The sequence below is a fragment of the Thermobia domestica genome, chromosome 2 (assembly GCF_964235325.1).
Source record: "Thermobia domestica chromosome 2, izTheDome1.hap1.1, whole genome shotgun sequence".
NCBI classification, from domain to species: domain Eukaryota; kingdom Metazoa; phylum Arthropoda; class Insecta; order Zygentoma; family Lepismatidae; genus Thermobia; species Thermobia domestica.
In genome coordinates this window covers 346,204,167-346,212,301 of record NC_137455.1, presented here as the reverse complement: position 1 = coordinate 346,212,301, position 8,135 = coordinate 346,204,167, and the positions used below count along the sequence as shown (strand labels likewise).

At 32.9% G+C, this 8,135-nt stretch overlaps 1 long non-coding RNA gene across 1 annotated transcript; it reads right to left on the bottom strand.

Moving 5' to 3' along the window:
• Positions 1-1,912: 1,912 nt before the first annotated feature.
• Positions 1,913-7,850, bottom strand: LOC145679867 (uncharacterized). Its single transcript, XR_014130587.1, has 3 exons — positions 7,809-7,850; positions 2,779-2,833; positions 1,913-2,192 (listed from the first exon to the last, which is right to left on the bottom strand). It is a non-coding gene; the product is annotated as an uncharacterized LOC145679867 (long non-coding RNA).
• Between the last annotated feature and the right edge of the window lie 285 nt (positions 7,851-8,135).

The following is an 8,135-nucleotide window of genomic DNA, read 5'->3' as shown; positions in this document are numbered from 1 at the left end:
GGATGCGTTAAAATATTAAGTAATATTTTTGATAAAGTCTCAAATATCTAGGATGAATGTTAGCAGAGGAAAATCATATTCACGGAGAAATTAAATGTCGACTAAAAGCAGGGAATTCGTGTTACTATTCGGTTCAAAATCTCTTGTCATCGCGAATTCTATCGAGGAATTTGAAGCTTAAAATATATAAAACGATAATCATGCCTGTTGTTCTGTATGGCTGCGAAACATGGTCACTTACTCTAAGGGAAGAACATAGACTGAAAGTACTTGGGAACAAGATCATGAGACGAATATTCGGGCCTAAGAGGAACGGGGATCGGGAATGGCGGAAACTTCATAACAAGGAACTAGATCATTTATACGGTTTACCCAACATTGTTATGGTCGTCAAGTCTAGGAGGCTTAGGAGGGCAGGTCATGTAGCTAGAATGGAAGAAAGTAGAAACGCTTTCAAAGTCTTGACTGGAAGACCCATCGGAAAACGACCATTAGGAAGACCTAGGCACAGAGGACAATATTAAGATGGATCTCGCAGATTAAAAATGATTTAATTGCGTGCAATTAAAAATGATGGAATGAATTACCTCGATTTGAAATTTTAACAGAACTTTCGAGATACACAGAGAAAAATAAACTACTTCCTAACAAAGTAGGTTACATGGGTAAATCCTGTAGTTTTCGAACTTAAAGTACGACTATGTAAAAATTCTGCAACAAAGTATAACTAAAAACGTATGATTTATAATACTTTCCGTATAATTGTTCCATTTATACATATTTTCCGTATGACTATATATAGGCGGTACGGATCTGATATATGAATGGACGTATATAACATATAGCTTACGTATGTAACATACGTATACGTATGTAATGTACAGAAGATTGTTAAATGTCAGACGTTCTGCAGCTGCTTAAAGTAACATCTAAGCTGGAAAAAAGGCAGTACGTCTATAGCATATGGATAATGTATGCTTCGTACAGCTTTCCGTAGTAAACATATGGATTCCGTATAATTGTATAATATACACTGTCCGGATAACGGATTTTTCTGAGTGTATTTCGTAGAAAATAGCCGAATTTTATACAGTGCGGTGAATATTAAACTTGAATTTATTTTTCTGATTTGGTTTAAAATCAGTCAAAAATGTGATAGATTTTATCCAATGAGAGGCAAGGTACTTTCGTGATTTAAACACACACTGTACAATTACTTTCATAAATATTATTCTATTTTAAAACAATATATTGTATCTATGCATCTATTGAGGTTATCACGTAATCTCTACTGCTTAAAGTTGGAGTACTCAAATATGAAAATTCGCTTAACTACAACACGAGTTTAGAAAAATCAATATTTATTTGAATATGGTGTATACTTTCTTTTTTCTTTTTCTTTCTTTCTTCCTTTTTCTTTCTTTTTTTCTTTCTTTCTTTTTTTTTAAGACTCCGTTTTTTAGGATTCCCAGTCTGGAGCTGAAATGGGTCAATATTAGTGGAACAAATACTCCTTGATTTTAAAATGTAAAAATCACTGAAATCTAATTTAAAAACTTATATTTTTACAGAACGTAGTGAGTGTTTTGTTGGGTATTTTACTATTATTCCTATAATTTGAGGTTGAAATTAATGAAAGGGAAAAAGAAAGTATCCCTTGTTTCAACAATGCACAACATGAAACGTTCAATTTAGTTGAATTGTGAAGTATGTACGGTACTTACAACACAAGCGAAAGTGGAAAATACATGGTGACTGTTACTTCCTTACTTATTTGATATCTCCTTTATAATGTTAAATCATTGTCTCCCAGAACAAGCACCCAATCGACTCTACTGAAGATATCAGAATGAGTATAACAAACACAAAAAGGCTATGGGTAGTTAAAACAGAAGCGAAAAGGAGTGTAAGAGGTATTTTTTATTTAATTTTTATACAATACAGTCAAACATTTAAAATGATGGCGATATTTCATTTTATTTCTGTTGTCCTGTTATAGTCAGTTGAGCCAAATTTGATTAAAATTTTAATAATCTAACCAACAATTCCTCCAACGATTCCACCTCCAAGAGATCCAAAACCACCATAACCATGGGGGAATCCATAACCAGAAGCCAAACCATACCCACGGAGGCCATAGATTCCTGGGTAGTGGCCGTGGCTAATGCCATAACCGTAGCTGCTCACACCACCTGAAAGATAGACCAAATAGGTAAATCAAGTATTAAATTCATAAATAAGAAACATTATGCTACTAGTAGAAAGAGGTTTAAATGCAATTTTTCTCGAAAGCGGAAAAAGCTCCCTCGCGGCTAAATGGTTAGTGTGTGAGACTTTGTCATGGGGAAGACGGTTTCGATTCCCGGCGTTTGAATCCCGCGTTAAGTGGTAGGTCCACATGTTAGACCCCTATATATCCTCGAGGCTACAAAGGACGCTAAATTCAAATCAAACCAACAAAACAAAAGAAGAAACATAAGGACTACGTTGAAGCATATTTTCCTTTACTTTCTGTTGAACAGAAAGCTTATAAAGTACTAACAACATTAAGAAACTAAATTAATAATATCTTTTAGAGTTTATACGCCTGTGGAAGACCACATTAATACTGTTTTGAACAATGAGATCATTGATTTGATACGGTTTTTGCTATTACACATATTTATAAATTGTTACAAATTTACGTTCGAAATATGTATATTCGTTTTAATGCCTTATTTCATTTAACATTATATTGTCAATTAAACATAAATTGAAATTAATAAATATTTAACATACCATATCCAATTCCTTGAACAGCAAGGACGAAAGCAGCCAAGACGAGCAAAACAACCTGAAAATATAACATTATTTTTATAAAATTAACTTACATTGTCAGCGAACCAGAAAATACTCAGGAAGGAAAATATTTCACTTACATTTAAGTAGATTTTTCCAAACAGAGCATATGAGTAACGTAAAAGAAGAAAAGGTAAAACAACATATGGATGCTAGCCTAAACATAACATTATCTAAGAGTCCAAATAAAACTAATTTTAAAACCGTATTTTACGGTAAAATAATACGGTAAAGTAATACCGGTAAAATACGGTAAAATAATACATAGAAACATAACATGTAAAATAAAGCATATATGTTGGGAAATAACACTGTGTTGAATTGTGAGTAATTATTGTAACCCAGAATTAAACATACAGTAAAGCCACGTTGTACGCGAAATTGAGTGGCAAGGGCACCGCGGATAATCCGAAAAAAAAAAAAAACTAAAAGTGAGGTCCAAACAAGAACAAGCATATTTCTGCTAAAAACTGTTTTATTCTACAAATAATAATAATAATAATGAAACGTGCACTAGTTGATTGATTTTTATGCTGCAATTGATTTTCTTTAATGACATTTACTGTTTTAAAACATACAGTACTTATTTGCATACTGCGTGTCAGTCCGCAGGGACTACTTATGAAAAATAATTGAGTGTGATTAATTTTGTTTCGGATAATGCGCACCACGGATAATCGGGGCTTTTCCATATTAATTAATTTAATAACCATAGGCGCAATTTAATTGTTATTTTCACGTGTACTCCTAAACAAATGCTATTTCAATAGAATTTCTTTATGCGATCTCTATTAACATAATTTTCTTTATTAACTAAACTACGCTACCTAATGATCAAAATGACAAGAGTAGTAATAATAAAATTACATAATTCATTTAATACTAGGTATGCATTAATAGCAAATTTGGAGCGAAGTGATGGAGCCTTATTGATTTTTCATACAATTTTTAGTACATTAATTATTTTCGTGAATCAACACGTCATGCAAATAGTTTAATTTTGCATATCAGCGGAAAGTATGAGGCTTCGAAACGTTGTGTTCGTAGAATAAAACTAAAAGATCTCCGCCGTATTTCTAACGTTGAAAATTCTATTTTGCATGGTTTACAATGAGAATTCGTGCGCCAAACGCTTTTCCAAAGCGAAGTCTATAGGCATTCCGTTTTTCGGTAATTATTCCTCAATGGTATAGCGATTTGACCTGCTACTGATGCGACACTCAACATGCGCTCTCATATCACCATTTCAAATTTGGATACGAGTGGTTCAGATATCTGGGAGATCCAGTTTTCCGGTGATTATTCTTCAATGCCATGTCCAATCGCGATATGCAAACTTTTATGGCACTCAGCTCGTGCTCTCGAATCACGATGTCAAATTTAGTTAGGAGCGATCCAGGGTCGGAGGTGTATCCTGATAATCGAACACCTTAAGTCGAGTAAAGAGGGACGTCGCTCCAAATACAGCTTTTTTTTTTTTTTGTATGTGCAAGAAAAATTTAAAAAAAAAACAGCACGTTCAGTCAAATGATACAACCTTTCAAATTTATTATATGATTGTTATCCTCAAACTTGTGCTGTTTCCCCGTGTAGGTAGTCGCTAACAGTCTAGCCTTCGGTGTGAGCGGTCCCAGGTTCGATCCCCGGTGGGGACACTCGGTCGAAAAAGTGTAACAGCTTTTTCAGTCCAGCCACCTTGAATGAGGTTTTCCTGGGTTTTCCTCATTCATACCAGGCAAATGCCTTGGTGGTACCTAACTTATAGGTCCCAGGCCATTTCCTTCCTTCCCCAATCCTTTCTTCCTTCCCTTTCCCCGGATAGTGTGCTCGCCGAGGGACGTCATCCCTCAAACGTGGCGGGCTAAATTGCCATAAGATGCCGGGAGCCCAGAAATCTAAATCCTAAATCCCTAGAATCAAACGTGTGCTTCTAAGATATACGAAGATGGATGCGCCATTTAGGAGGGCCACCGGACGGAACAGGAGCAGGTGCAGACCCACAAAATTTTTGTTTTGAGACCAGGGTGTGACTACGGGTGGCCAAATGGGGGACTGGACCCTCAAACTACTTCCCACACACACAAATGAAATTCTTCTGTTAAGTGTTTATTTAAACCTTTTTACTACACTAAATGAAGAATGTGTATTATAGAATAGCGTTTTTCGCTCATAAGAATGAGGCTTAATGAATATAACACAAAAAATTGGATATTCGAGAAATTGCCCTTTAAGAGCGGAATTCTCTTGAATGCTGCATCATATGTTCACCTATTCCTGATTATAAGTATATATATCGCATTTCATACTTTTAACTCAAGCAAATCCTCACATTACGCATTTGCGTTCTTGTTATATTCGAATTCTAGGCTAATAATATGAATGTTAAAGAATAAAAGAAGATATGTAATTTGAATATGTAATTTGGTTTAATGTATTTTATTTTATGTTATTTAATCTTCGAATTCATGTCTATGATCGCAACTTACTCAACTTATGTCAACAAATGTCTTAATGTTATGTTCTGATTATTATCATATTTCAATCTTAATCTACATTTTGTTTAACTATATCTTATCCAAAGAACAACTATATGAATATCACATTCATCTTTTTCAAAACCTTCTTCATGATGTCTAAGTAAATAATTATTAACTTGTAACAAGCATGGACCCGAAAAAGGACTTAAAATCAAATAATTTGCAAATCAAATTTCGAATGTGCCTTATCATCGTTGAAATGTATAAATAAATGAAGATTATGATAAAGTTTAAAATAAATATGATAATAAATATGATATATATGTATAATTATATGAATTGTAATTTTCAAGTACGGTATAAGAGGTGCATTCGAAAACTCGAATGATTAACATGTAAAAGTAAACGGTCCAGAATTGTTTTTCTCTTTATTGATTAAATAAATAAAAAGAAATGTCCGTCGAACGCCATAATATACAACGGTACGTTGTATATTTATGGGTCGTAAGGTATTTGAAATATGCACTAGGCTGGCTGATTCTACTATTAGAAGAAGAGAAAGAAAAGGAAATAGTGTGTAGTCATAATGTTAATATATAAAGATATTTAAAAATGTTTTAAATAATAAGATTTTTGTAACGTCATTGTCAGGACAACCAGTAATAAATAAAGCTATTCAGTTTTGTATGAAAGTAGACATCTTGAAGCATAAGTGTGTAACGTAATGTACACTTCTGAACTTTGATTATTAAATGAATTATGAAAATACATGTTGTAGAGGCTCAATAATTGCTAAAAGAACCAGTTATTCGTTATACTACAAGCAAGCAAGCCTTGGGCCGAATCTGTCCCCTGTCTGTACCACTGATTACCTATTTGAATACACCAGTTCTGATTTTATTATTATACTATTCCATAAGAGGGTCCGATTGTGTTCTTATTGTTTCTTCTTTTTTTCCCATTCCTTACATGTTTCATTTATATAAAGGGAAATCAAGCAAATTGACTTCCTAAAACATTTGTTTTTATTATAAATAGCTTATTGGTACATTTCCTGTAAGTTGTGTTTTTAATTTTGCAGTGTGAAAACACTACTACTACTACTACTACTACTACTACTACTACTACTACTACTACTACTAATAATAATAATAATAATAATAATAATAATAATAATAATAATAATAATAATAATAATAACAATAATAATAAGACAATCCTGAAACAAGACATCCGTTTTGCTTTAGCATGGAAAAGTCTGGTCCCCCTGAAAAATCTAGGTCCACCCCCCCAAAAAAATGCTTGCTGGGGACACTTATGTCAAAAGGGGTTAAAAGCTTGGAGAATCAAATATTACAAGACATTACATCTATGTGATATTGAACCGATGTTATTCTATATCTGAAAAGACGATAAGCAATTATTAAATACTGCCAATTGTGTAAGAAAAAGTTCTAGAACTACTCTGTAAACAATTACGGTCACATTCACTGATCAATTACCGTCAATTGTGTCTGCCAACCGATTATCTTAAAAGTTACGGTATTAGTGTTAAAGTTATGATAATAGGGCATAAATACGGCCTGTTTATGGCCTATAACAATAAATTTTACAGTAATACCGTAAATTTTACAATAATCAGTTGACAGCCAGAATTGACGGTAATCAGTCAGTAAAAGTAACCGTAATTCTTTACAGTGTAGGTTATTTTTATAAGAACAGAAAGAGTATAATTAAAGTGTAAGATCAAAGCTTTATGCTACATCAATCATTTCTCTGTTAAACTACTTTAGTTTTATTAAGAAAATGTACACTCCTGCCCAAAATTATTGTCGCATGTCTATAAATATGTTGTTGTACGAACATAATTTGATAACGAATTCACCCGGTATTTCTTATAATATTAATATGTGTATAATCGGCAATGACACATATGTGCCAAATTTCATGTGAAGAGAGCAGTAAATAAGAACAATAAAACGAAAATAAAACTTTCTTCTCTATTTAGCAACATTTTGTTTTACTCATTCTAATTTTCGTATTTATAATTCTTTTCCTATGAAATTTACCACAAATATATATTTCCCGATTATACACATAGTATCAGTATTAAAAGTACCCTAAAAAATCATTATCAAATTATATTCTTACAAAAAGGAGTTATAGATATGCGACAATCATTTTGGACATGAGTGTACAAAATATGTCAAGTTACAATCTTTGTTTTTTGGGGGAAGTTGCGTCCGGACCCGATAAATCCTCAACTTGTGTGCACCCTTAACCAGGAGTGCTGTTTGAGGAGGACAGCAGTTCCAATTATCGCTGCTCTGAGTATGAGAAATACGTGTGTTTCAACCAATTGTATATTAATACTAACTAAAAATTGTAAAATTCTTATAAAAGTGGAGAAACTTACTCTCTCACCCCAAAGCAAAATCTAAAATGAAACACTCTCAGTTATTTTAAGAATCATATTATTCAACTGATCCTTACCTGGGATTGGAAGGCCATTGTTGGAGTAACTGTTGTAGTGTTTTCTGAAGCAACTACTAATGTTGATCCGTCTGTGGTACGCCTTTTTATTTAGTGAACCTCCGTAGGAAAGTTTGTTAGAGAAACTACGGAAAGAAAATTCCGAAACGATTTTCAATCGTTATTTTCATTAATTTAATGTTATTGATTTAGTATAGCCTTTGAATTCTTTAGTAATTAAAAAACGGAAGAGAAATGTTCATAGGAAAATCTACATTGTGTTGTAAGTTTCGTATCCGAATGGCAATTAATTTTCATTTATTATTATTTTATCCAACGAATGAAGTA